Consider the following 26111-nt stretch of genomic DNA (forward strand, 5'->3'; position numbering starts at 1 on the left):
GCGCACCCTACCAGGAGAAGAGCCCGTACGGCCCATACAAGGACCTTCCGATCTTTTAACGTCAAGCCGACCCATACTCGAAAAAAACTCTCCGAAACTTGTGAGAAACCGGAAGGAGTATTTTTGACACAGAAATACTCTATCAAACGTCCAACATTCGTTTTTGAAACTTTAACTATGTTTAGGATGGGAATCCAAGTCTTTAACAGTGTAAAAAGCTCAGTATGCATGAAACAGCATTTCACCCCCCCCCCCCTTAAACCTATTTACACTTAAATCACAACTAAAGTAGGGCTTATAGCATACACTGCATTTAAAAATGGGCTTTTAGTCCATATAATAATTTATTTATATAATAATAATTTATTATCACTTATTTATTAATGCTGAAGCTTGAACAGTTAAGCATGAATAAATAACCGTAAACAGTATTTATAACTTTTAAACAGCTTAATGATATTAATTATGTATTTTTAAAATATGCTTTTAGTGCATTGCTAACAATGACAATTTTGAGCATAAGTTTAAAATATATAAAAAACTATATTTTAAAGTAATGTTCAAATAAGTACACTTTACAAAAGTACACTGAACGTTCATTTAAAGTATATTTTTCTAAAATATATTTTTAGAAAATATACTAAAGTACAATTATTTTAAAGTGTGTTAAAAGTTGTATTGTGAAATATGATGCTAATATATTTTTTATATATTTAGAAATGGTACATTTTTTGTAAGTATATTTCTAATATACTATCGGAAAAGAGAATATATTTGAAATACAATAAAGTATACTTTTTTTCACTAGGGCACACTGTCATCAAACCTCTTGAGGGCAGCAGAGGAAACATATTACACCTGTGTTTGGTCTGCCAATGATGTGAAGTACTGTGTAAAGTTTGAGTTTCCACATCAAGCAGAACTCCTTAAACACAAAAGATAAAGACATCAGGTCGAACTATTGAAGAACAATCAAACTGAATGCCTCTGTGTGTTTCAGAAAGAGTGTGATGATTATAGGCACAGAAAACATTTTGTCCACATAAAACAACATACAAAACGATATGCTATGATACTAACAGTACAAAATGCTAATACATACAATACAGAAAATATAAAAAAGAAGAGAAATGTAAACCTGGTGGACATGACAAAAGAGGACGATAACACCAACACATTAACATTTAAATAACAGAACAAATCACTGTACTTTTTTACTTTTTCTGCCTCGTTGTTATTATTTTATCATCTTTTAATTGTGTGTAAAGATGTCTGTCTGTAATTTAATGTTAGCAATGCTTTGGCAAAGTAAAGATTATTCCCATGCCAATAAAGCCTTGAATCTTGAATGTATTCACATTATAATAAAGTAAAAGAGTATAAAGTAAAACAAATGTGTGTGTGCCAATTCAAAAAGTTCAAATAAATTAAGACAAGGAACACCCAACCAAACCAACTTCTGATACTGTGGGTTATAAACACAGTTTGAAAGGCAAATTCGTGACAAGCCTGTGAGCTTTTACTTTCTCTCTCTCTCTCTCTTAGTTTCTCTGTAAGAATGAGGATATAGAATAAACAACACACACTGTGCCTGCCCTCTCAGCTGCTCATCTAGTCTGATGACAATCCGCTCATAGTTTCTCCTCCCATCAGATCATCAGAGGATATCAGCCCAGAGTCTCTCAGCTCTTCTTCAGTCTGTCAGGATGAAAACAACAGAGAGGAACTGTGGGGAAGAGCTTACTGGACCGAGCTCAGATAGGAAACAGAAAACAGGTAATTTCTTGTTGTAGAAGATTTTTTTATTATTATTCATATTTGAAAAACGTGTAAAAGCCAGGCTGTATTTCCCTGATGTTTTCGATTCTCTGTAGGTCAGAATGAAGATGTTACTGGAAACAATAAGCTAAAGTCAAGACGAGACAGAGTATTAAAGACTCAATGACAGCAGGAATATATGAGACGTCATTCAGAGAAATGTTTGACTTGAGGATCAGGATCCAGAACACAACGCTTCCTCAGAGGAGTTTAAGAAAGAAGCTTCAGTCTCATCCTCATGTAAGTCTGAGGACATTTATTATTTCACTGCTGTTCATTTATTATTTCACTGCCGTTCATTTATTATTTCACTGCTGTTCATTTATTATTTTACTGCTGTTCATTTATTATTTCACTGCTGTTCATTTATTATTTTACTGCTGTTCATTTATTATTTCACTGCTGTTCATTTATTATTTCACTGCTGTTCATTTATTATTTCACTGCTGTTCATTTCACTCATATGATCAAATATCACATCAGACAGAAGGTTTGTAGAATGTACAAAATATTGTGCTGTTTCAATAATATATATATATATATATATATATATATATATATATATATATATATATATATATATATATATATATATATACATTTTTTTCCCACTGAAACAGCGCAATATTTTGTACACTGTAAAAATGTAAAAAATAAAAATAAAAAAATATATAATTGGTTATTGGCTACTTACCATGGTGAAAAACTGAAAAAAAAAACATGAAATTTTGCTATAAAATACTGTAAAAAATATATTATTATTATTATTATTATTATTATTATTTTACAAGTTAACACACTATGAATTACCAGATAGTTTATGCATTAAAAACAGTAAAAGGACATTGCCAGGTCATTACACATCACATATGATTTATATATATATAAATAATTTGCCTATTATTTTTTATCAGTAATGCACATTAGTGGGAAATGTATGTAATTGAGTTAATGTTTATTGCATTATTTAAATTTAAATGATATGAGTTAATGAAATATAGTTTGGCATTCTGTAAAACTGGAACAGCTGCTTTACTGCTTTACTTTACTGCTTTTACATTTCTTTACTGTAAATTTAACAAAATATCTTTTACACTCTAGTCTAACTATTGAAGATGATAATCGAAGCTTTTGTCGTGTCTTTTCAGACAGATGATTGGATATGCAATGACTGAGATCAGAAATATAATGATAATAATAATGATGTAAATTCAGCTGACGATCAGGAGTGTTTAATATACTGAAGTTCATCTGAGAAAGAATCTGCGCATGTCTGATCAGTTCACGTCATTCTGTCGTCGTCACGTCTGATGTCATGTCCTGTAAAACGCACGACGTACGGAAGCTGAAGAGTTACGATACTTTCTGTTAAAAAAATTATATTTCAACCTAATATAAAAATAAAAATAATCTATTTTTATGCAATATAGTCAAATACATGTGATATCATACACAGTCAACTCCAGTTAATTATAATATCTGGCCGCTGTGATGATCAGGTATGTTTGTTGGATGCAGAACGAAGCGATGTTTGGATACACATGACGGCCTGTTAGCTTGTTGCTCGTGTTTGTGTTTGGCCTGCTGTGTTTTGATTGTCAAATGCTTTATTTAAACTAGAATTAAAAGGGAAATCTTTTAAGTGTTATTACAACATTAAATATGAATTGGTTCATTAATGATCATAAAGTTTATATGCATGGTTTATTTCCTATAACTTATTTTGAGTGGTTAGCTCTTAGTATTAGCACTTTTTTGTCCTTGTTCATGTGCAGGGAGTTTAGTTGATAGTTTAATGTGTAGTGAATTCAATGTTATTAATTGGCATATGGTAAGATGGGTAAAGATGGCCTTAAGGAACATTTACTGCCAGCTTGTAGAGATGAATTTAGTGACATTTGTGGTCAGTAAGAAAGCTAAGTATGGGAGGGACACCCTGACCTCTCTCACCATCTTACTTTTATTATGTGTTATGTGGAAATCAACCTCATGATTTTAGGGTTGTTTCACTTTTTACCATGCTAGTTGAACCAAAGGAAGCTAAATGAAGTTTTTGTTTCTGTTTCTCCAGTTGCAGATTCATCTGTGTGTTTGCAGTGCTGATAAACAAAGGTGAGCATCTGAATAATCTATATTCTATGTCTTGTATATCTATATGTGAACACCAGATAAAGCTCTTTAAATGTGACAGTTGAGTGTGAGGATTTTACAATGGTATGCAATGTGTAACTGAAGACTATGGCCTGAAAGCTCTGTTGTGCGGCATTATGAGCCACACATAGTGAGAGTTATAAGGTCTAGTAGTATGACCATCTCTACATCTGTTGCAGTGGGGTCTTGTTCTTGCCACCTCGAGAAAACAAACAAATGTCTTTGTTCTTGCAGAGTAAGTTCCAAGCTTTAACTGTCAAACATGCGTGTTGAATCCTATAATTGTCGGGGGCTGCGTGTTGGCAACACTGCTGGAGATAGGGTTTGACGTATGGTTGTGGATAACCTGCTACAAAAATGTAACCGTTTGTCTGCAAGAAACTTTTTTGCCTAAGCAGGACCTAGGAAAATGTATCTTTTTTTAATGACAGTTTCTACTGAGCAGGGAATTCCACAGCAGACGACAAAAACACTACTGAGACACTGAGGGGTATAAAAGCTTGGGCCTTCTTTGTCTCCTCAGTTCACACTTGACGCAGGCATTACCTGGTTGATTGTGGATTCATTCTTGCAAGGATTAAATCTTTATAAAGACACGATTGGCTAAGGTTTGTCTCTTATTCAGAAATGCAACGGAGTTAATATAATTTTGCCTAAACACTGTTTACCCAAAAATTCTATTATGTGCTTGGATGTGAATTGTATTGATATCTTCCACCGTGAAACCCTCTCTGCATGTATGACAGTATTGTGGGTTCAATGTATGAGGCTTGTAGACCTTACCTTACACTACCAGTAAAAACAATCAACATTAAGCCAGGCTGGAACAGGCATCTTGAGGCACATCATGCAGAAGGGTAGCATATAGGGTTGCCACCCGTCCCGTGAAATACGAAATCGTCCCGTATTTTCAGGAAAAATGACGCGTCCCGTATCAAAGCAATACGGGACGCGATTTGTCCCGTATTTTACATAGGTCCATCCGCATTGTGTGAAGACACGTCCTATTCTGCCCCTAATTGGGTCGCTGCCGTCGTTGGTTTGTTTGATTGGTTTGTTTTAGGTTCACGGGCCTTGAATCACGGCCAATCAGAGTCAGAAGAGGAGGGGACCCCGCCTCGCCGGTTCTCTTCTATATGGGCAGAATCCATTTGAAACGATGGCGGAGGCAGGTCCAAATACCCTATATCAAAATAATTTTTTGATTGATAACGTTAGATTTAGTATGCTGCCTATTAAGAAATAATGTTAATAATGTAGGCTACATTAATGATGTTATGGTATGATTTGTTTATTAAGGTTAAGTTGTACAGTCAGACACAAGCATTACTTTAATAAGAGATAAGATATATATATATATATATATATATATATATATATATATTTAATACATATTTAATCAAAATAGGACCTTTTAGGAATAAAATAAACAACTATTTGTTATGCTTAACAAATTTAAATAATTGCATCATCCAAGACTATAGAATTAATAATAGACTTTATAAAAATGGAATAATACATAAATATATTTACTTAACTTACCAAAAATAAAAATGTTGTTAAGTTTTTTATTAAAATAAGAAATGATTGTAGATATTATATCATTTACAGTTATTTAGGTGTGGTTTCACCTGTTTAGATGGTGTTACTGCAAACAATGAGAAATATTTTAGTCAAAATCTTTGTTCACAACACTATAAAATTACTCGAGTCAATTAGCAATTTCTTATCTACTCCCCTCTAGGTTACTGCAGATGAGTTTTTTTTTTTTTCATTGTCATAGCTGTGTATTATACTGAGTGCATCTGTTCACACTGATTTCAATAGCAGATATCCTATTATAATCATATATACAAATTATGAAAACATGTTTTAAGTTATGATATACAACCACTGCACTGGCACACCATCGGGACTGTGGTCATCGTGGCCCCAAGGGGTGTGGCCACCGCTGCGGCAGGCGTCCCTTATTTTTCTGTATTGAAGGTGGCAACCCTAGTAGCATATAAGGCATGGGTGCAGGCAGGAAATGGTCCGATCCTTGAGTATAAAAAGCTTACCAGAACTAGACTCAAAAATGCCATCTGTTACATTCAGTGGTGGAAAGAGTACTGAAAAGCATACTCAAGTAGAAGTACTGTTACTTGTCAAAAAATGTAGTTCCAGTAGAGTAAAAGTACCTGTCCTAAATACTACTCAAAGTAGGAGTAAAATCAGCCCTTTTAAAAGTCCTCAAGAGTAGTGAGTATTATGCTATGAATCTTTCCTTATACCCTGCTAATTAAAAATGTAGCTTATTTTTTTTATGGATGATTCTCAATAAGAACAAAAAAACCTGAGATCACCAACAGTATTTCAAAACTTTGACCATATATTTTTTTTATTTTACTGCTAGCACGAATAATACAGCCATTTGAGAAAGCAACCAATAATCTGATAACATTTATGACAACCATTCTGTAGAGGTTTTCTTGTGGTTAATTAAAAAAGGTCGTTCATTAACAATTATTGAGTTCTTTCTTTTCAAGACACATTCATTGCCTACTGCTTTAATTTCAATAGATGTCTTTTCTGTAGAAAAAAAAAAAAAAAAAAAAACAAGAATACACCTAAGAAATCAGAATAGAGTAATTCTTTTCCCCACTGATTATTTTTGCTTGCAATAAAAAAAAAAATTAAAAAACATGATTTAAATATAAATCCCATGTTTTATTAAAGTTATTTGCTACATGGACTACAATTCTAAATCGCCATGTGTGAACATATAAATTTGCACTTCAATATGCTGACAGAAAGTAGGTTTATGTGTTTATATGTTAAATGAAGTCGATTTAAGGGACACAAATCTAGCAGTGATGATCGGTTAATGCCTAATGTACTTTGAAGCCTGGCAAACAATCAAGCTGAAGTGAAGAGTTTCCAGCAGATGACACGCGAGTGCAGCGCTAACAGAATACGGGCCGTGGGCATGTATTAGAAAATGTAATATTCTGCTGTCAATTTTTTGTAATTGTTTACCGCAATTTAACGATGTCAGTCATCATCATACAGTAGCCAGCACTTACCCCCTTTCATAAAGCGCCTCTCACTCTCACACTGGTCGCAATGATTGATTTGACGGGAGTCACGCGTGTAACGCATGGAGACGCAGGACTGATTATTCATCTTAGACAATCACATTGACAGGAAAATAAATAAACATAATGTAGCGACGGTAGGTTTAGGGAAAATAGCGCAGTAAAGTACCGATAAATCACTTAAAATGTACTCAAGTAAAAGTTTAAAGTTTTTAAATGACTTTAAAAAAAGTACAATTCCTGAGAAAAACTCAATTACTCAATTATAGTAGCGAGAGTATTTGTAATTCGTTACTTTACACCTCTGGTTACACTGAACATGAACAGGCTATGAGAGCAAACTCAGTGGCTGAGAAAATTAGGGGTAAGGACAAGCAACTGCCAACACATTGCTCCCATTTGTCAACTGGAGCTGACAGTATTCATTTTCAACATTTGTAATGTAAAATTACAAAGCCGGGGGGCCCCGACTGGTCCTTTACATCTGCCGCAAGCTCTCCGGAGCTCGGCGGTACCCACATTTTCACAAAAAGAGCAGTTTCCTATCCCCCTGGGCCCCAAGAGGGTCAGGGTGGCAGTTCACGACGCCTCCGGGCTTTGTCTCTCCCTCCCTCCCCTCCCCTCGCCAGGGGGCAGCAGAGTGGGCTTCGAGGACGCCTCCAGGCCTTCTCACCCACTCTCTGCCCCACCCGGGAACACTCAGACAACACTCCGGGCCGCCCACGGGCCTCCCGAGTCGGGTCTGAGCATCCCACCTCCTTGCCTCCGGGCAGCGAGCAGCCGAGCGGGCTCCGAGGACGCCTCCGGGCCTTCTCACCCGCTCCCTGCCCGCACCAGGAGTGCTCGCACGACACTCCGGGCCGCCTCCGGGCCTCCCGAGTTTAGCCAGAGTACTCCGTTGCGCTGCCCAACCCCGGGCATGTCTGTGGTGCCGTTGGTCCCGCTGGTACGATCCCTGGGAGCGTGGCTACAGCTCCCTCGACCGTCCCGTTGGCTCATCCGTACCATCAGACTCGCCTACGCGATTCAGTTCGCTCGCCGGCCACCCAGGTACAAGGGCGTCCTCTTCACCTCAGTGTGAAAGCAGCGATGCCCAAGTCTTGCGTTCAGAGATCGAGGTCCTCCTGGCGAAGGACGCGATCGAGCCGGTTCCTCCAGCCGAGATGAAGACAGGGTTCTACAGCCCCTACTTCATCGTGCCCAAGAAAGGGGGTGGGCTACAGCCAATCCTGGACCTGCGCGTCCTGAATCGGGCCCTGCACAAGCTCCCGTTCCGGATGTTAACGCAGAAATGCATTTTTCAATGCATCCGTTCCCAGGATTGGTTCGCAGCGATCGACCTGAAGGACGCGTACTTCCATGTCTCTATTAGTGATGGGAAGTTCGGTTCTTTTCCGCGAACCGGTTCTTTCGAACAGTTCGTTTCCATGATCCGGTTAAAAAAACCGGATCACCGGTTCTTTTACGTCTTTACGTAATGACGTCATTTCTATCATCCCCGCGGATGAAAATACATTCAAACACATCCATATAAAGTATTTGTAATTAAAACTCAGTATAGTAATAATTATAATTGACATCATCATCATCTTGGAAACATTTTTTCATTTATGTTTTGCAACAGCACTTAATAGTTCACCAAATCGAACTGAATCGATTGTTACAACATCTACTTCAAGATATTAGTTTTATTTCTAGTTTGAGAGACTGTCACTGTCGTGCAAACACTGATGTTTTACACGGATGAAATAAACATACATTGACATAATAGGCCTACTTACACAAATCCTCAGTGTTCACCCATGCTCATGTATTATCAGCATCAGCTGTCCCAGTCCGAGAGAAACAGTTCGGTTACGACGCTCTCACGCATGCTCAGTATCTCCGCTCACCGGTTCTCAGAATCGAACATGTCCGAAAGATCGAACGTGTCCGATAGAAACGGTTCTCGATTCTGTACCGGTGATCCGTTGCAACCGGTCGATCTGACTCGAGAATCGCTGTATGTGTGTGTGTGTGTGTGTGTGTGTGTGTGTGTGTGTGTGTGTGAGCTGAGCTGCGATCTGCTGCAAGCTGAATAGTCTATATCAAACCTACTGTTTTGATTACATGTATTTTAAAATCTGTATCGACTTAGAAATAAGATAAAAGCTGTTCCAGAAAATATCATGCATTATTGATAAAACAAATAAATGTTTAAAATCTGTTGTTTCCAAAACTTTAAAATAATATAGTGACAGCTTTATGATGCTTCCAAACGTGATTAGTTTTGTACACTTAACCTTCATTTCGTTCCTCTGAACAAATAACACGCATGCGCAACTCATCGGCTCATCGGTTCTCAGTATCGAACGTGTCCGACAGAAATGGTTTTTGATTCTGTACTGCTGATCCAAGGATCCGACAACCGGTACGTTCGGTTACACGCGCATGCTCAGTATCAGCTGCTCGTGAGTTCATCAGATCTCTCAGCAAAACATGTCTCACTTTAGCTAACGATTGGAGTTACAACATCTACTTCAAGATATTCGTTTTATTTCTAGTTTGAGAGACTGTCACTGATGGCAGAAAGTTAATATCTACAGTATTTGTGGGATCAGCTCTGATTTGAGACGCGAACCGTTTAGAACGATTCAGTTCGATTTGGTGAACTGGTTCGACCGGTTCACTATAAAGATCCGGTTAAAAAGAACGATTCGTTCGCGAACCAGACATCACTAGTCTCTATTCTCCCTCGACACAGACCGTTCCTACGCTTTGCGTTCGAGGGAAGGGCATACCAGTACAAAGTCCTGCCCTTCAGGCTGTCCCTGTCGCCTCGCGTTTTTACGAAGATCGCGGAGGCAGCCATTGTTCCATTTCGAGAATGCGGCGTTCGGATTCTCAACTATTTGGACGACTGGCTCATTCTCGCCCAGTCTCGGGAGCAGTTGTGCGAACACAGGGACATGGTGCTCAGTCACCTCAGCCTGTTGGGCCTTCGAGTCAACCAAGAGAAGAGCAAGCTCTGTCCCACTCAGAGAATTTCTTACCTCGGTATGGAGCTGGATTCGGTCAACCAGACTGCGCGCCTCACGGAGGAGCGAGTCAGGTCGGTGTTGAACTGCTTGAATATGCCATTCTGCCATATCTGCCATTCCACTTCCTATTCATACCGCGCTGCGGGGCGGAGCGTGGAATGTTCGGATCACTTGCCAATCTCCAATTGGCTCGTTTTTATACACTCGAAGTGGATAGGTCTCTGAAGTCAGATCCCAATTCGTCGGTTCAGTTCCGACGTACGTCTCCGTTCCCTTCTTCAAGAAATGAGGGTTACATACGTAACTGAGACGTTTTTGTCCTTCAAATACAATAAAAGTTAATAGACATAGACATAGCTGAAAATGTGTACCGTGATGCTGTACTATTCTGCTTGTACAAATTTTATGTAGTTGGCGAACTAGCAATATTTTTCTTTGTGTGAGACAGTGATTAATGAACATATCTCACTCAGTGTGGCATCGCACGTAGAGAGAGCTTTTTTCAGGTCATTCAAATTCTGATTTTGGCTGCCCCTGAAACCTGAAATAGTGTAGGCTACACTAGAAATCTGAGGTCATTGAAAAACTAAACAAAATTTACTTTAAAGTCTTTTATTCAGCCGCTTGTGTGCTCACACGTACTTCTCCTTGTGAACACGTTACACCGATTCTTTCAAAAAAGCACTCTTCATATGCTTTATCCTGGCTGAAGCACTTTTGTTTAATCTATATTAAGAATAATATAATCAGCCTATGTTACAGTTTGAAGTTAAAGATATTAATAATAATAAAGTGGGAGTCTTATGTTTATTTGACAGTGATTTCACATTTCTTATTCGTATAAATGCTAAATACAAATAAAAGGTGAACATTAATTTATTTGTACTGTTTTTATTTCTAAAATATGATATAGTTTTATAGGAGGAGGTTTCATAGACTTGGCAAATTCATTTTTCAGAAGTTTGTATGTACAGACATCCTTTGTTGTTGTTCTTGGTAGTTTCTTTAATATATTTCATATCGGAATTATATCGTATCGACCGAAATTAAGAAATATATTGTGATATGAATTTTGGCCATATCGTCCAGCCCTACTACAGAGAGACAAATATTGTAGAGTTAATTCAGAGTTAATTAGGGGTGTAACGATTCGTTTTAACAACGATTCGATTCGCATCACGATTTGAGGTTGTCGATACGATTCAAGGACGATATTGGTTAATTTAGAACGATACGATGCGAAACGATTCAGTGACTTGAAATTGATTCAGTAAATTTTTAGCCAAACATTTCAATCAGTGTGACTGAAATAAACAGATGAAGTTTCCTAGATTCCTGTTGTTTCTTTTAAGGGAATCAGAAATCAATGAATTATGGATATAAACAAACAAGTAAATAATTAATGGCAATTGTGTTCAGATTTTATTTGAATAAAGTGCAACCAACAGTTTAGGTTGAATGAACAGGAAGTTAACCTTTTCTGCTCTCATTTTCAATAAAAGTACAGTAAGTGCAACTAACCAACATACTACTACTGCTACTTCTGCTTGTTTTTCAAAATAAAAATATTACAATATTAATATCAAAAATAAAGTGCAACTAACATCTCTTCATGTTTAACTAACCGTAGGTTTACCTGCTACTTTTGCTGTTGTTTTTCAACATAAAAATAATACAAATATAATATTAATATCAAAAATAAAGTGCAACCAACATCTCTTCAGGTTGAATGAGCAGAACATCTTAGAACATCTCCGTCTTTACAAAAGTGCCAAAGTGTTTCCACCATAGACCATAAAAAAATACGTTTCCACAAACTGGACCGCAATAGTGGCCTGATAGTTTTTCTAGCTCGTTGGCTTCTGCTCTGTCATCCGCTGTCATGACAAATCCTGTCCGTGCTGTGTTTTGTTTTCTTTGCGCTGCTGCTGCCGCTTGCGGCTGACGTCACGTATAGGCTGACTGAATGTTTAACGCCTTTATCATTAAAAGTGCTAAGAAAAAACATCCATATAAAGTCTGACGTGCTTAAATCAAATGCGTTATTTCCTATTATCGATACAATCGATCGATTACCTTTTAAAACGATATTAGATCGATATATGTCGTCTGGAAGGCCAACTTGCCGAGCACAGATCGATGTAGTTGGATCATTGGAATATAAATCGATACATCGATGTAGTAGATGAATTGTTACACCCCTAGAGTTAATCACCTCCAGTGAAGTCTGCCGAGCAGTAGCACAGCTATCTAGAAATAGCACCGTACGTTTGCTATCCCTAAGGTGGCAGTACTGCTTGCCATTTGCTTTTCTGGATTCATGACCTGGTCTGTTGCCTGAATCTGTGTTGTCTGTTACTCTTGTGCCTGTCATCAAGAACAAGGTTGGAAGTTTGGACAATTATAGGCCAATAGCTCTAGCCAGTGTGATGTCTAAAGTACAGGAAAGGAGGGGTGCTGCTCTCAACAGCTTTCTTCAACTTTTACATGGATGAATTATCCAACCAATTATCAAACCAGGTTGTTTAATTGGAAACACCTTGGTTAATCATTTTATGTATGCTGATGATTTGGCCATCTTTTCTCCAGCAGTGCTGGTTTTCAGCAGCTCCTCAATATCTGCTCTGGTGACATATGATGTGCTGTATAATGACAAAAAGAGTGCTGTATTGATATGAAGGACAAAAGTGGACAAAAATCTTTGTTTTCCAGACTTTTATCTGTCAGGACAAGTGATGAGTGTCTGTAATAAAATTAAATATCTGGGTCATTACATTACAGATCAGTTATCTGATGATGCAGATATATACAGGCAGTGTCACATATTATATGCGCAAGCTAGCACGCTAGTAAGAACATTCCACATGTGCATGGATGACGTCAAATTTAGCCTGTTTAAAGCATATTGCACTCCTTTGTATGTGCTTCTTTATGGACTAAGTTTAAAAAGGCAAATATGCAGAAGCTTAAGGTTGTTTATGATGACTGTATGAGGATACTGCTCAACAAACCCAGGTGCTCTAGTGGAAGTGTCCTGTTTTATAATGCAGGGGTCAGTATCTTTCAGGCGTTGTTGAGGAGACTCATCTACAAATGTATTTTGTCGCCTGAATGACTCCCAGAAGAGCCTTATTATGCTGCTAGTAAATCCTGGGTTTAGTGCCATACGATATAAATCATCACTGTGGAATCACTGGTATAAGTGTATTTTATATACACTGTAAAAAATTATTTGTTGACTTAACTTAATATATTTTGTTATCTTTTTGCATTGGTTTTTTTTAAGTTTCTCTTACTTATTTGGATAAGTTATCTGAACTAATTCCATTTAGTAATAAAAACTTCCCCTTTAGTTTTCTGAACTTAAATGTTCTAGTCATCATAACTTCACTTTAGTTTTCTGAACTTAAATGTTCTAGTCATCATAACTTCACTTTAGTTTTCTAAACTTAAATGTTCTAGTCATCATAACTTCACTTTAGTTTTCTGAACTTAAATGTTCTAGTCATCATAACTTCACTTTAGTTGGTTGCAAAGCTGCTTTAATAAGTATTAATTGCATTACTATATTGATTTGTAAATTACATTTGATTTAGAATAAAACCTATAGCAAATTAAAATCACAGCAACACATATCAGTGTACACATTTATATTTATTGCAAAAACAAACACCAAAAACGACCACACAAAAGGTCTGAAATGTCCTTTCTTCAGAAAATTGCAAAAAGAAACGGCACAGACTGTTAAACACCTTTGATTTGGCTTTATACCATTTTAATTTAAATTTAATTTAAGTTCATTTTAATTAACAATGTGTAAGCTCTCAAGCTTCAGTACATTTATCAATGAGCATAAACAGCACATATGCACCAGTGTTACCTCACTGCATTTTTTTCAGCTTTGCAGCTCTCCCCAACCATTAAACCTAGATTAAAAATAAAAATAAAATAAAAAGTTGGATAACCTCATAGCTCGAGCCCAAACAGTGTGGCAAAGGCATTTAGGGCATCTTCTAGATCCATGACCACAATCTCCGTCTAGTATGACATCCACATCCACAACATCATCTGGGAAGGCACTATCATGTCTGATGTCCTCACTCATGGTCAAGATGCCCTACATTAACCCCATGAACAATGTCTCTCTCATCATCATCTGGCTGGAAAAAAATGAGACACAGATACAAATTTTAAGTGGTGCTGTCATAAAATATTTATTCAAACATACATTAAATACTAAAGAACAGCAATACAATAACTATGCAATATAGTAAATATACTTTTTCTAGCTGACAGAATATTTTTTCTGAGGTAAATGTGACGTGACATTGCTTAAAAGCTATTTATTGACGTTTATTAACGTTTGCGCAGTTGAAACACTGCGATTACATGAGACAATACAGATTTCATACATTGTACTGTATCTTTAAACATATTCTCTGATGTTCATACATGTTTATTTCATGCTGTATCTACTAGTAAAGTGCAATATTCAAATGCAAAAAAGCAACAAAAACAACATTTAAAACCACTGTCAAATTAAAGGGTTAGTTCACCCAAAAGTGAGAATTAGCCCATGATTTACTCACCCTCAAGCCACCCTAGGTGTATTACATTCTTGTTTCAAATCGTTCATTCACTTGGCCAAATAAAAAATGTGCTTGTCCGGAAAAAAGTTCGATATTTTTTTGTTTTTCCATGTGTGTGTGCGTTGTAAATATAATTTATTCTGAAGCAATATTCTCCCCAGTGTTCAATCAGCTTTGACATATTTAAATATGCATATTTGTGATTTAAAAAAAAAATATTGAATCATTTGAAATGTAGGATATTTTTACCTTTTATAAAGGGGATTTTCCCCCTAATCTTATTAAATAAAGGCACTGCTTCAGGTTTCATTCTATATTGTTAAATTTGATCAATACATTAAATTAAAATAAGACAATATAAGGGCTGTTACCAATCAAATAAAATAATGTACACTGAAAAATCACAACTACATTAAATAATGTTTTGAGATTTGTAGTTTTGAATAGACAAATACAAATGTTAGAAAGTATGTTTAAACATGAAACTAAACCTCCAGTAGGTGGCAGCAGGTGGCCGTCTTAATGAGTGAGCCATTGAGTGGTTCATTCAAACGATTCATTCAAACACTGAATCGTTCAGTTGCTGTGAGACGCGTTACGGTTCTGCTGTGAACGATTTTTGCTGCTGAAATAGAACAAACACACTCAATATTGCATCTAAAATGTAAGTGACTAAGTGAATGTTAATGTAATGTTTATGGAACCGTCATATGAAATCAGAGTCACTTTCTGTCGTGATTGTATTCAGGAAACAGCTTAAATGGCTCTAGTGTTGTAATTTCTCCTCGAGAGGCTGCACGAGTGTCAACAGCGCAAACTTGTTATCGTCATTTCATCATATATTATTATCCACTATCAATCGCCACTTACACTAAATTAATGCACAACCATTCTTGCATTTTGGTTATTCGCTAACGTTAGTTTATTTTTTGTTTTAATCAGGCCCTTGTCCATCGGGCAAGTAAAATTCTCTTTCACTTGTCCCAGACAAGCGTTAATGTCGAGCCCTGAATCAGTTATATTAAAAAAAGTTCTGGCTAATCCAAAAATTATAAATGGCAGTGAATGGCTGCCCAAATTTTGAAGCCCAGAAAAAAAGTGCATCTATCCCAGGGCTCGACATTAACGCTTGTGGATTTTTCGAAGGGACAAGTGAAAGAGAATTTTACTTGCCCGATGGACCTGATTAAAACAAAAAATAGCTAGCGAATCACCAAAATGCAAGAATGATTGCATTAATTTAGTGTAAGTGGCGATTGATAGTGGATAATAATATATAATGAACTGACGATAACAAGGTCGCGCTGTTGACACTTGTGCAGCCTCTAGAGAAGACATTACAACACTTGACCTGTTTTCCTGAATACCACCACGACTGAAAATGACACTGACTTCATATGACAGTTCATAGCAAAACAATTAATTAACATTCACTTAAATTAACATTCCCTTAAAGTCACTTACATTTAAGAAGCAATATTTAATGTTTTGTTCTATTTCAGCAGTGAAAATCATTCACAGCAGAACCGCAACAAGTCACAGCAACATGTGAGTTACTGAACGATTCAGCGTTTGAATGAATCGTTTGAATGAACGACTCAATGACTCACTCATTAAAACGTCTCGGTTACGTATGTAACCCTCGTTCCCTGAAGGAGGGAACGGAGACGTACGTCAGAACTGAACCGACGAATGGGATCTTACTTTAGAGACCAATCCTACTTCGAGCATCTAACAACGAGCCAATGAAATTTGGCATGCGATCACGCATTCCACGCTCCGCCCCGCAGCGCGGGTATAAAACAGGAAGTGGAATGATAGATCAGCGCTTTTCCTGCTGAGGAGCCGAAAGGTGACCGGACTCCCAGCGGAAGCACAGCACCTGGCGACGGGACGTACGTCTCCGTTCCCTCCTTCAGGGAACGGGGGTTACATACGTAACCGAGACGTTCCCTTTCAGTCGGTCACATTCGACGTACGTCAGAACTGAACCGACGAATGGGATCCCTATGGAAAACGCCAGGATGCTGGCCCTTCCAGCGTCCTGCTTGAGCGCACTGCACCGTCTAGTATGGTACGGAAGTCAGGGCTCCAAGCAGGGAGTACAGTCACTGCTGTTTCTGCAAGACCCACTCAGAATGACTATTGGATAACGCTGGGAAAGCGTGCCTACCTCGTTCTTGAGAGAGGGTACGCTGCGGGGCCACGTCCTTCAGGGAAGGAGAGGTGGCAGAGTACACATAAGGACTAACCTGGCAGGGTAGTGCAACATATGGCAGTCTCTGGGGTGGTTCCAGCCTGATTGAAGGGGGGAAAGAACACGCCCAGAGACGACAGAGCGGGCTCTTTCGAGGGAAAGACACGGGGCTAGCCCGAAGGGTAGCTGGTACCGTGGAAGAATACACATATGGGGTTGCCGTGAGGGAACCGCTACATATGGAACCCAGCCTACAGCCACGTTTCACAAGCATACGGGTGCAGGCCTGGCGTCAGACGGTCCGCAACGTCTGACACCGGAGGGGTGACGGAGGAGCTCGACAGGGTTAGCCGGTTTCCCGGGGAACACAACTGGAGACAATAGACGCACGTATCCGGCCCAGAGGGCGGGAGTGGCGTTTCGCAAGCCGACACTTAGAACGGGCACTTAGCGCTCCTGGCCACTGGGGGCGAGGATGCGGGAAGATACCGGCTCTACACGCAAGCTATAGAATCTAGCAAACGTGTTAGGTGTCGCCCAGCCCGCAGCTCTACATATGTCTGTCAGCGAGGCGCCTTGAGCCAGCGCCCAGGAAGAAGCAACACTCCGAGTGGAGTGAGCTCTTACACCGAACGGGCAAGGCACGTCTTGGGACTGGTAGGCCAAGACTATAGCATCCACTATCCAGTGGGCTAACCTCTGCTTGGAGACAGCCTTTCCCTTCTGCTGGCCTCCGTAACAGACGAAGAGTTGCTCTGAGGTCCGAAGGCTTTGGGTCCGGTCAATGTAAGCGCGAAGAGCGCGGACCGGACACAGCAAAGCCAGGGCTGGGTCTGCCTCCTCCGAAGGCAGCGCTTGCAGGTTCACCACCTGATCCCGGAAGGGAGTGGTAGGAACCTTGGGCACATATCCGGGCCGGGGTCTCAGGACAACGTGAGAGTTACCTGGCCCGAACTCTAGGCACGATTCGTTGACCGAAAGTGCATGCAGGTCCCCTACCCTCTTGATCGAGGATCAGGAGCACTGTCTTCATTGACAAGATTTTCAGCTCACAAGACGCCAAAGGCTCGAAGGGAGGGCTCTGAAGTGCTCGGAGCACTAGAGCTAAGTCCCAAGAGGGTTTCGAGGATGGACGAGGAGGATTTAGTCTCCTCGCACCTCTGAGGAACCTGACGATTAGGTCGTGCTTCCCCACGGACTTACCTTCTACTACATCATGGTACGCTGCTATTGCTGCGGCATATACCTTGAGGGTGGAGGGAGACAGCCTTCTCTCCAACCCATCTTGCAGGAAGGAAAGCACGACACTGATCGAACACCTTCGGGGGTCTTCCCGGCGGGAAGCGCACCACTCAACGAACAGGTTCCACTTCAGAGCATAGAGGCGCCTCGTAGAGGGGGCTCTAGCTGAAGCGATGGTGTCTACGACAGCTTGTGGTAGTCCATCTAGAACCTCCGCGTCCCGTCCAGGGACCAGACATGAAGATTCCAGAGGTCTGGACGCGGGTGCCATAGTGTGCCCCGTCCCTGAGAAAGAAGGTCCTTCCTCAGGGGAATCGGCCAAGGAGGGGCTGTCGCGAGGAGTGTGAGTTCTGGGAACCAGGTCCGGTTGGGCCAATACGGCGCAACTAACAAGACCTGCTCCTCGTCCTCCCTGACCTTGCACAGAGTCTGTGCAAGAAGGCTCACTGGGGGAAACGCATACTTGCGTAGGTCCCGGGGCCAGCTGTGCGCCAGTGCATCTGTGCCGAGGGTACCCCCGGTCAGGGAATAGTACCACTGGCAATGGGTCGAGTCCGGAGAGGCAAACAGGTCGACCTGTGCGGCTCCGAACTGGTCCCATATCAGCTGGACCGCCTGGGGGTGGAGTCGCCACTCTCCCGGAGGTGTCGGCTGACGAGAGAGCTCGTCGGCTGTCTGGTTCAGCACACCAGGGACATGAATGGCCCGAAGCGACCTCAGCTGCTTCTGACTCCACAGGAGGAGGTGGCGGGCGAGTTGGAGCAGACGACGGGAGCGTAGACCACCCTGACGGTTGATGTACGCAACGCCCGTAGTGCTGTCCGTATGGACCAGTACATGCTTGCCACGCAGCGGCCCCTTGAGGCGGCGGAGTGCCAGATGTACTGCCAGTAACTCGAGGCAATTGATATGCCAATGCAATTGCGGCCCCGTCCACAGACCAGCAACTGCATGCCCGTTGTACGTGGCCCCCCAGCCTGTGGTGGAGGCATCCGTGAATAGCACAGCATGCCTGGACACTTGTTCTAGGGGCACCCCGGCCCCGGAGAAACGAAGTGCTGGACCACGGGCTGAAGGTTTGGCGGCAGTAAGGAGTCACTGGGACCCGGTACTGACCGCTCTGCCACGCCCACCTCGGGACTCGGCCATTGAGCCAGCGTTGAAGCGGTCTCATATGAAGCAATCCGAGCGGCGTGACCGCGGCTGCAGATGCCATATGCCCCAGGAGCCTCTGAAAGAATTTCAGTGGGACCGCTGTCCTGCTCTTGAACATATTCAAGCAGTTCAACACCGACTGGACTCGCTCCTCGGTGAGGCGCGCCGTCCGGTTGACCGAGTCCAGCTCCATACCGAGATAAGAGATCCTCTGTGTGGGACAGAGTTTGCTCTTCTCTCGGTTGACCCGAAGGCCCAACTGGATGAGGTGACTGAGCACCAGGTCCCTGTGTTCGCACAACTGGTCCTTCGACTGGGCTAGGATCAGCCAATCGTCGAGGTAGTTGAGAATCCGAACGCCGCGTTCTCTGAGCGGAACAATGGCTGCCTCCGCGACCTTCGTAAAGACGCGGGGCGACAGGGACAGCCCAAAGGGCAGGACCTTGTACTGATATGCTTTCCCCTCAAACGCAAAGCGTAGGAACGGTCTGTGTCGAGGGAGAATAGACACATGGAAGTACGCGTCCTTCAGGTCGATCGCCGCAAACCAATCCTGGGGACGGATGCATTGGAAAATGCGTTTCTGCGTCAACATCCTGAACGGGAGCTTGTGCAGGGCCCGATTCAGAACTCGCAGGTCCAGGATTGGTCGTAACCCACCCCCTTTCTTGGGCACAATGAAGTAGGGGCTGTAGAACCCCGTCTTCATATCGGCTGGAGGAACCGGCTCGATCGCGTCCTTCGCCAGTAGGACCTCGATCTCTGACCGCAAGACTTGAGCATCGCTGCTTCGCACGGAGGTGAAGAGGATGCCCTTGTACTTGGGCGGCCGGCGTGCGAACTGAATCGCGTAGCCGAGTCTGATGGTACGGATGAGCCAGCGAGACGGCCCGGGGAGACCTAGCCAGGCCCCCAGAGACCGTACAAGCGGGACCAACGGCACCACAGACGTGCCCGGGGTGGGGCAGCGAAGCGGAGTACTCTGGCCTGACTCGGGAGGCCCGGAGGCGGCCCGTAGTGTTGCCTGAGCACTCCTGGTTTGGACAGAGAGTGGGTGAGAAGGCCCGGAGGCGTCCTCGGCGCCCACTCTGCTGTCCACTGCCCGGAGGCAGGGAAGTGAAGCACTCAGCCCCGACCCGGAAGGCCCGTGGGCGGCCCGGAGTGTTGACTGAGTGCTCACGAGAGAGGCAGTGTGTGGGTGAGAAGGCCCGGGGGCGTCCTCGAGGCCCACACAGCTGCCCCCTGGCGACGGGAGGGTAGGAAAGGAGTGACAAGGCCCGTGGGCGTCGCACACTGCCAACCTGACCCTCTTGGGGCCCAGAGAGAGAGGAAATTGCTCTTTTGGTGAAAATGTGGGTACCGCTGGACTCCGGAGAGCCAGCGGCAGAGATGTTTTGACCAGTGATGCCCCCCCGGTCCTCCTCCGGGGGGGTGGGAGGGATGCGGACATCATCTCCCTCAGAGCAGCTCCTCTTCTCCCTGGGCTGCCCGTCTCAGGGCCGCTTCCCCTTGCGCTTGCCGGCAGGTTTCGCGGGCCCTTGGATGGGTTGGGCGGCCCCCTTGCGTCCGGCACCCTGCTTCGCGGGTGGAGGCTGCTGCTTGGGCTTGGCAGGGGCGGAGGCGGACGCTGGAGGACGCCCTCGGTGACGAGCAGACTGGGGGGCTGCCCCGGGCGGCTGGGTGGAGGCAGCAGCGGGCCGCCGGGGCAGGATATTCTTGATGGCCTCCGTCTGCTTCTTGGCCACCGAGAACTGCTGGGCAAAGTCCTCGATGGCGTCGCCGAAGAGGCCGGCCTGACAGACAGGGGCGTTTAGAAACCGAACCTTGTCCGAATCCCGCATGTCTGTCAGGTTCAGCCACAGGTGGCGTTCCTGGACCACCTAGGTGGACATCGCCCGACCCAGGGAGCGAGCCGTGACTTTCGTCGCCCGGAGGGCGAGGTCCGTCGCGGCCCGCAGTTCCTGCATAACTGCCTGGTCGGAACCACCCTCGTGCAGTTCCATGAGCGCTTTGGCCTGGTGGACCTGCAGGAGCGCCATGGCATGCAAAGCTGATGCAGCTTCTCCACAGGCTGAGTAAGCCTTGCCCGTCAAGCCGGACGAGAACTTACACGCCCGGGAGGGGAGACGCGGGGCGTGCCTCCAGTCCGCAGCGGTCTTAGGACACAGGTGCATCGCAACCGACCGCTCGACTGCAGGGATCCCCTCGTAGCCCTTAGCTGCACCACCATCGAGAGTGGTGAGGATGGAGGAGTCAGTCGATCGGTGGCGAGCGCTATACGGCGCCACCCACGACTTCGTGAGCTCCTGATGCACCTCCGGGAAGAATGGCACCGGGGCGGGACGCTGAGAACCAGCGCGACCCGTCCCGAGAAACCAATCATCCAGCCGCGAAGGTTCGGGACGTGGTGGAGGGTTCCACTCAAGCCCGACACTTGCGGCGGCCCGGGCAAGCATAGCCGTAAGTTCCGGGTCAGACTCGGGCAACGCTGTCACACCCGAAGGGGGCAACGCAGCCGAGTCTTCATCCTCGGAACCCATTAGCTCATCCCCCGATGCAGCAAGCGACATCTGGTCCTCCGCCGGAGCCCCAAAAGAGACGACTGGCGCTCCACGTGGGAGGTCAGCGCGCCCTTCCGGAAGCTCCACCGGTACAGTGGAGGGGGGAGGGGCCCGAGGAGCCGTGAGACCCGTCGGGTTTACCCTGACCGACACCCTCAGGTCCCCACCAAGGTCATCAGCCAAAGTAGTAGCCCTCTGCTTTGCAGCTGGAGGACCACTAGATCGGGGGATGGACGATGGTGTTCCACCTCTTCTGAGGTACTGGAGACGGGACCGCAACACTGCAATGGACATATTCCCGCAATGGGAACATGTCTCATCCACGAACGCAGCCTCAGCGTGCTGTGCGCCCAGACACGAGAGACAACGAACGTGTCCGTCAAGCGGAGACAGAAATCGACCGCACCCAGAAACACACGGCTTGAATGACATCTTGAAAAAGACGCAGGGTCAAACCGTGTTGCTCTTTTGTGAATGGAAGTTGCTCTTTTAGTGCTGAAGCACTCAGGGAGATGACCGCGGCTCCACGCAGTTCGATTGTGCAAGCCTGCGTGAGCTCTCAGTGATATGTATGTGTGTGTAGCGCCCAGCGAACCAACTGTAATGTGTGTAAGGAAACGCTCAGCGAACCAACAGCTCTTTGTACACTCAATCACTGATGTGGACGGTCTCTCGCTGACGCGCCGTATCACCCGCACTGGCAAACTCTCTTTCACAGGAAATGTGTTTTGACTCGTAGTCAGAAAGCTCTTCGTAGAAACAGCAATGAAACTGTTCGGCTCCGAAGTAGAAAAGCGCTGATCTATCATTCCACTTCCTGTTTTATACCCGCGCTGCGGGGCGGAGCGTGGAATGCGTGATCGCATGCCAAATTTCATTGGCTCGTTGTTAGATGCTCGAAGTAGGATTGGTCTCTAAAGTAAGATCCCATTCGTCGGTTCAGTTCTGACGTACGTCGAACGTGACCGACTGAAAGGGAACGGCCACCTGCTACCACCTACTGGAGGTTTGGTTTGATGTTTAAACATTATTGGTCTATCCAAAAATACAAATTTCAAAACATTATTTAATGCAAATTAAATTTTTCAATGTAAATTATTTAATGTGATTGGTAACAGCCCTTATAGTGTCTTATTTTAAATTAATGTATAGATCAAATTTTACAATATAAAATGAAACCTGAAGCATAGCCTATATTTAATAAGATTAGAGGGGAAATGCCCTTTATATAAAGTAAAAAATAATAATTAAAAAAATTCACAAATATGCAGATTTAAATATGTCAAAGCTGATTGAATACTGGTCAGCATATTGCTTCAGAATAAATTATATTTAAAACACACACACACACACACACACACACACACACACACACACACACACACACACACACACACACACACACACACAAAATATCAAACTTTTTTTCCGGACAAGCACATGAACATGCTTAATGTCAAGCCTTGTATCCATTATAAAAATAATCCACAAGGCTCCGGGGGGTTAATAAAGGCTTCTGGCGGACCGCCTTCAACTTACGAAATAAGTGTAATGCCTCTCGAAGTTCAAAAGGTTTACGCCACGTCCGACGTCATTGTCGCGGCAATTACGTTTTTTTTACACCATGTCCGATGCCGTCGCTGCGCCAGTTGAGTTTTTCTTCCCCTCTACATCCGACGACATCGCCGTGCCAGTTACACTTTTTCCGTAACTTTAATACGGAAGGCCGTCGCGCCAGAAGCTACATATTTTACATTATAACTTTTTACATTACAAACCCATCGATTCACATCAGAATGTCTTTATTAACCCCCCTGGAGCCATGTGGATTACTTTTACAATGGATGGATGCACTTTTTTCTGGGCTTAAAAATTTGGACTGCAATTCACTGCCATTTATAATGCTTTAGATTTTTTTTAAATATAACTCCGATTGTATTCGTCTGGAATACACCTAGTATGGCTTGAGGGTGAGTAAATCATGAGGTAATTTTCCTTTTTGGGTGAACTTACCCTTTAATAGTTATTTATTTTACCTGTATCGATTCAAACTCACATTTAATAATTTTCCAGGAGTTTCATGAAACTTATCTGTATCTGATGGCGATCTGAGAGAGAGACCATGCAGTGAAGCGAGATGTAGTTTCATCCGATCCGTAAACCAGTTCAGTTTCTTGTCAAGGAGCAATTGATAAAAACATAAAAAAAAAATAAAAAAAAACATTTTATAGGCTTATTGACAACATGTTGCAATGTTTACACTGTACAATGCCTCAATGTGATTTAATTAGGGCTGAATACTTCAAATTTCACAATTTGATATTATTTAAATTCATAAAGTTAATATTTACCAGAAATTGCAGCAAATATAGTGAAACTGCTGTCCACCTCCAACAATTCGAACAAATAGACGGCGCGAGTTGCTGAGAGCTCCATGAACCCCGCGAGGTAAAAGCGTGTAACGTTAGGAACTCTGTATTTCAACGGCTCTGGGAGCACAACACACACACACACACACACACACACACACACACACACACACACACACACACACACACACACACACACACACACAAATATAATTATAAAACAATATAATGTCATAAATACACTTTGTAGATGAGGTTAAACACGTAACTTACTTTGTGTTATCTTGGTTGAAAGTAAACTCCATGTCTGCACTGCACGGTGAGTCATGTCCCCTGAGAGAAAAATTTTGGCTCGTTTAAACGCGCACAGCATATAAGTTACATATTGGTATAAATAAATAAATTATGAAAAACAAATGGTAAATGAGATAAAACACTTACTTTATAATATTTCCCTGTGAAAAAGTTCTCTCGCCTCAATCGCCTGTTTCTATCCTCCGCTCTGCACCGCGAGTCAAAGAAGATATCTCTAAGTTTAGGTGCGCACGGACACACACACACACACACACCATCCTACCACAATATAATGCTATAAACTTCATACTGTTAATGAGATAAAACACTATGCCGGTGTAAACACTACTCATTTGCTCAGCATTGCGATTGAATGGAAATGGCATCTGGTCTGTCAGTCGGTGGGGGAGGGGATACGGGGGCGCGCGCATACAGCACGTTCATTTCCTGGATGTACATAATTATCCTCTCCGCCAGATGGCGCTGTTTTCACTAGCCGTGTTAATACAAAAACTCTTTACTCATTGACTCCTTGAATTAAGACTTGGTTTATATGGTGTGGAATGGTAGGCTACGTATTAAATACGGTAAGTTAAATAAATGTGCTCATATCTATATAATTAGAGTGTTGTATATAAATCAGCTGCACATAGTAGATTAAGTTTAGTTTACTGTAGTTAAATAAATAGACTAAAGTATAATTGGAGTAAAATCCAGAACAGTTTAACTTATGTTTTTAAGTTAAAACAACAATTATACTTGTTCATTCAACAGAAAATCTAGTGTAGTTATTTCAACATATGTTTTTGAGTTAAAACAACAATTATACTTCTTCACTTAACTTTCAGTCTAGTTGAGGACAAGAAAACTTAAAATGCCTTGTTGTCTGGACAATCTAGTTATCTCTACTGAAAAAAAAATTGTTGAAATAACAAAATCGCAAAAAATTTTTTTACAGTGTATAGGAGTTTTTTTATTTTTTTATTTGCATAGGTTTCTCTTTCTCTTTTTAATGTATGTTGTATGTCATATCTGTGCCTTCTGAATTAACTTTGAATCTGGAATAAAGTTGAAGATGTTAAAGTTATATTTACAGTTTCTGTTGTTTCAGTGTCTCTGCAGGTCTCAGTAGAGGCTGTTATTGGCGGTTCTGTTGTCCTGCCGTGTTCATCAAGTGAACATGGTCGTAAACTTCAAGATATTAATGTTCACTGGAGACACAATGACGGCAAAATTGTGTATGATATAATTCCCGGCAGTAATTCTCAAGAGAAACAGGATCCAAAGTACAAGAACAGAATAGAAACTTTTCCAGAGGAGCATGAGCGAGGAAACTTCTCCATCAAACTCAAGAATCTCACTCACACTGATGCTGGAAAATACACCTGCCTCATCACACCCTCAAATGAACAACCTACTGTACAGCTGATCATCAACGGTGTGTGAAACTACTGGATTCTACTTTAATTTAATCAAGTAGTTTGCTTTAAAATCTAAAATCTAAAGAAATAGATTCCATATTTAAAGTTCACTAGTAATGTTTCAGTCTGAATGCTGCGGTTTATAAAGTATAGATGGGTCTGTTGTCTTTATCACAGAGAGGTCATGTTTCTTGTTATACTTTTTTATTGCAGAATC

At 42.4% G+C, this 26111-nt stretch overlaps 2 long non-coding RNA genes across 2 annotated transcripts; one reads left to right on the forward strand and one right to left on the reverse strand.

Moving 5' to 3' along the window:
• Positions 1-1655: 1655 nt before the first annotated feature.
• Positions 1656-25905, forward strand: LOC137039582 (uncharacterized). Its single transcript, XR_010897704.1, has 4 exons — positions 1656-1776; positions 1875-2058; positions 3890-3930; positions 25585-25905. It is a non-coding gene; the product is annotated as an uncharacterized lncRNA (long non-coding RNA).
• LOC137039581 (uncharacterized) lies at positions 24235-24664 on the reverse strand. Its single transcript, XR_010897703.1, has 3 exons — positions 24621-24664; positions 24453-24512; positions 24235-24299 (listed from the first exon to the last, which is right to left on the reverse strand). It is a non-coding gene; the product is annotated as an uncharacterized lncRNA (long non-coding RNA).
• Positions 25906-26111: the final 206 nt, after the last annotated feature.

The sequence above is a fragment of the Pseudorasbora parva genome, chromosome 14, assembly GCF_024679245.1.
Source record: "Pseudorasbora parva isolate DD20220531a chromosome 14, ASM2467924v1, whole genome shotgun sequence".
Lineage (NCBI taxonomy): Eukaryota > Metazoa > Chordata > Actinopteri > Cypriniformes > Gobionidae > Pseudorasbora > Pseudorasbora parva.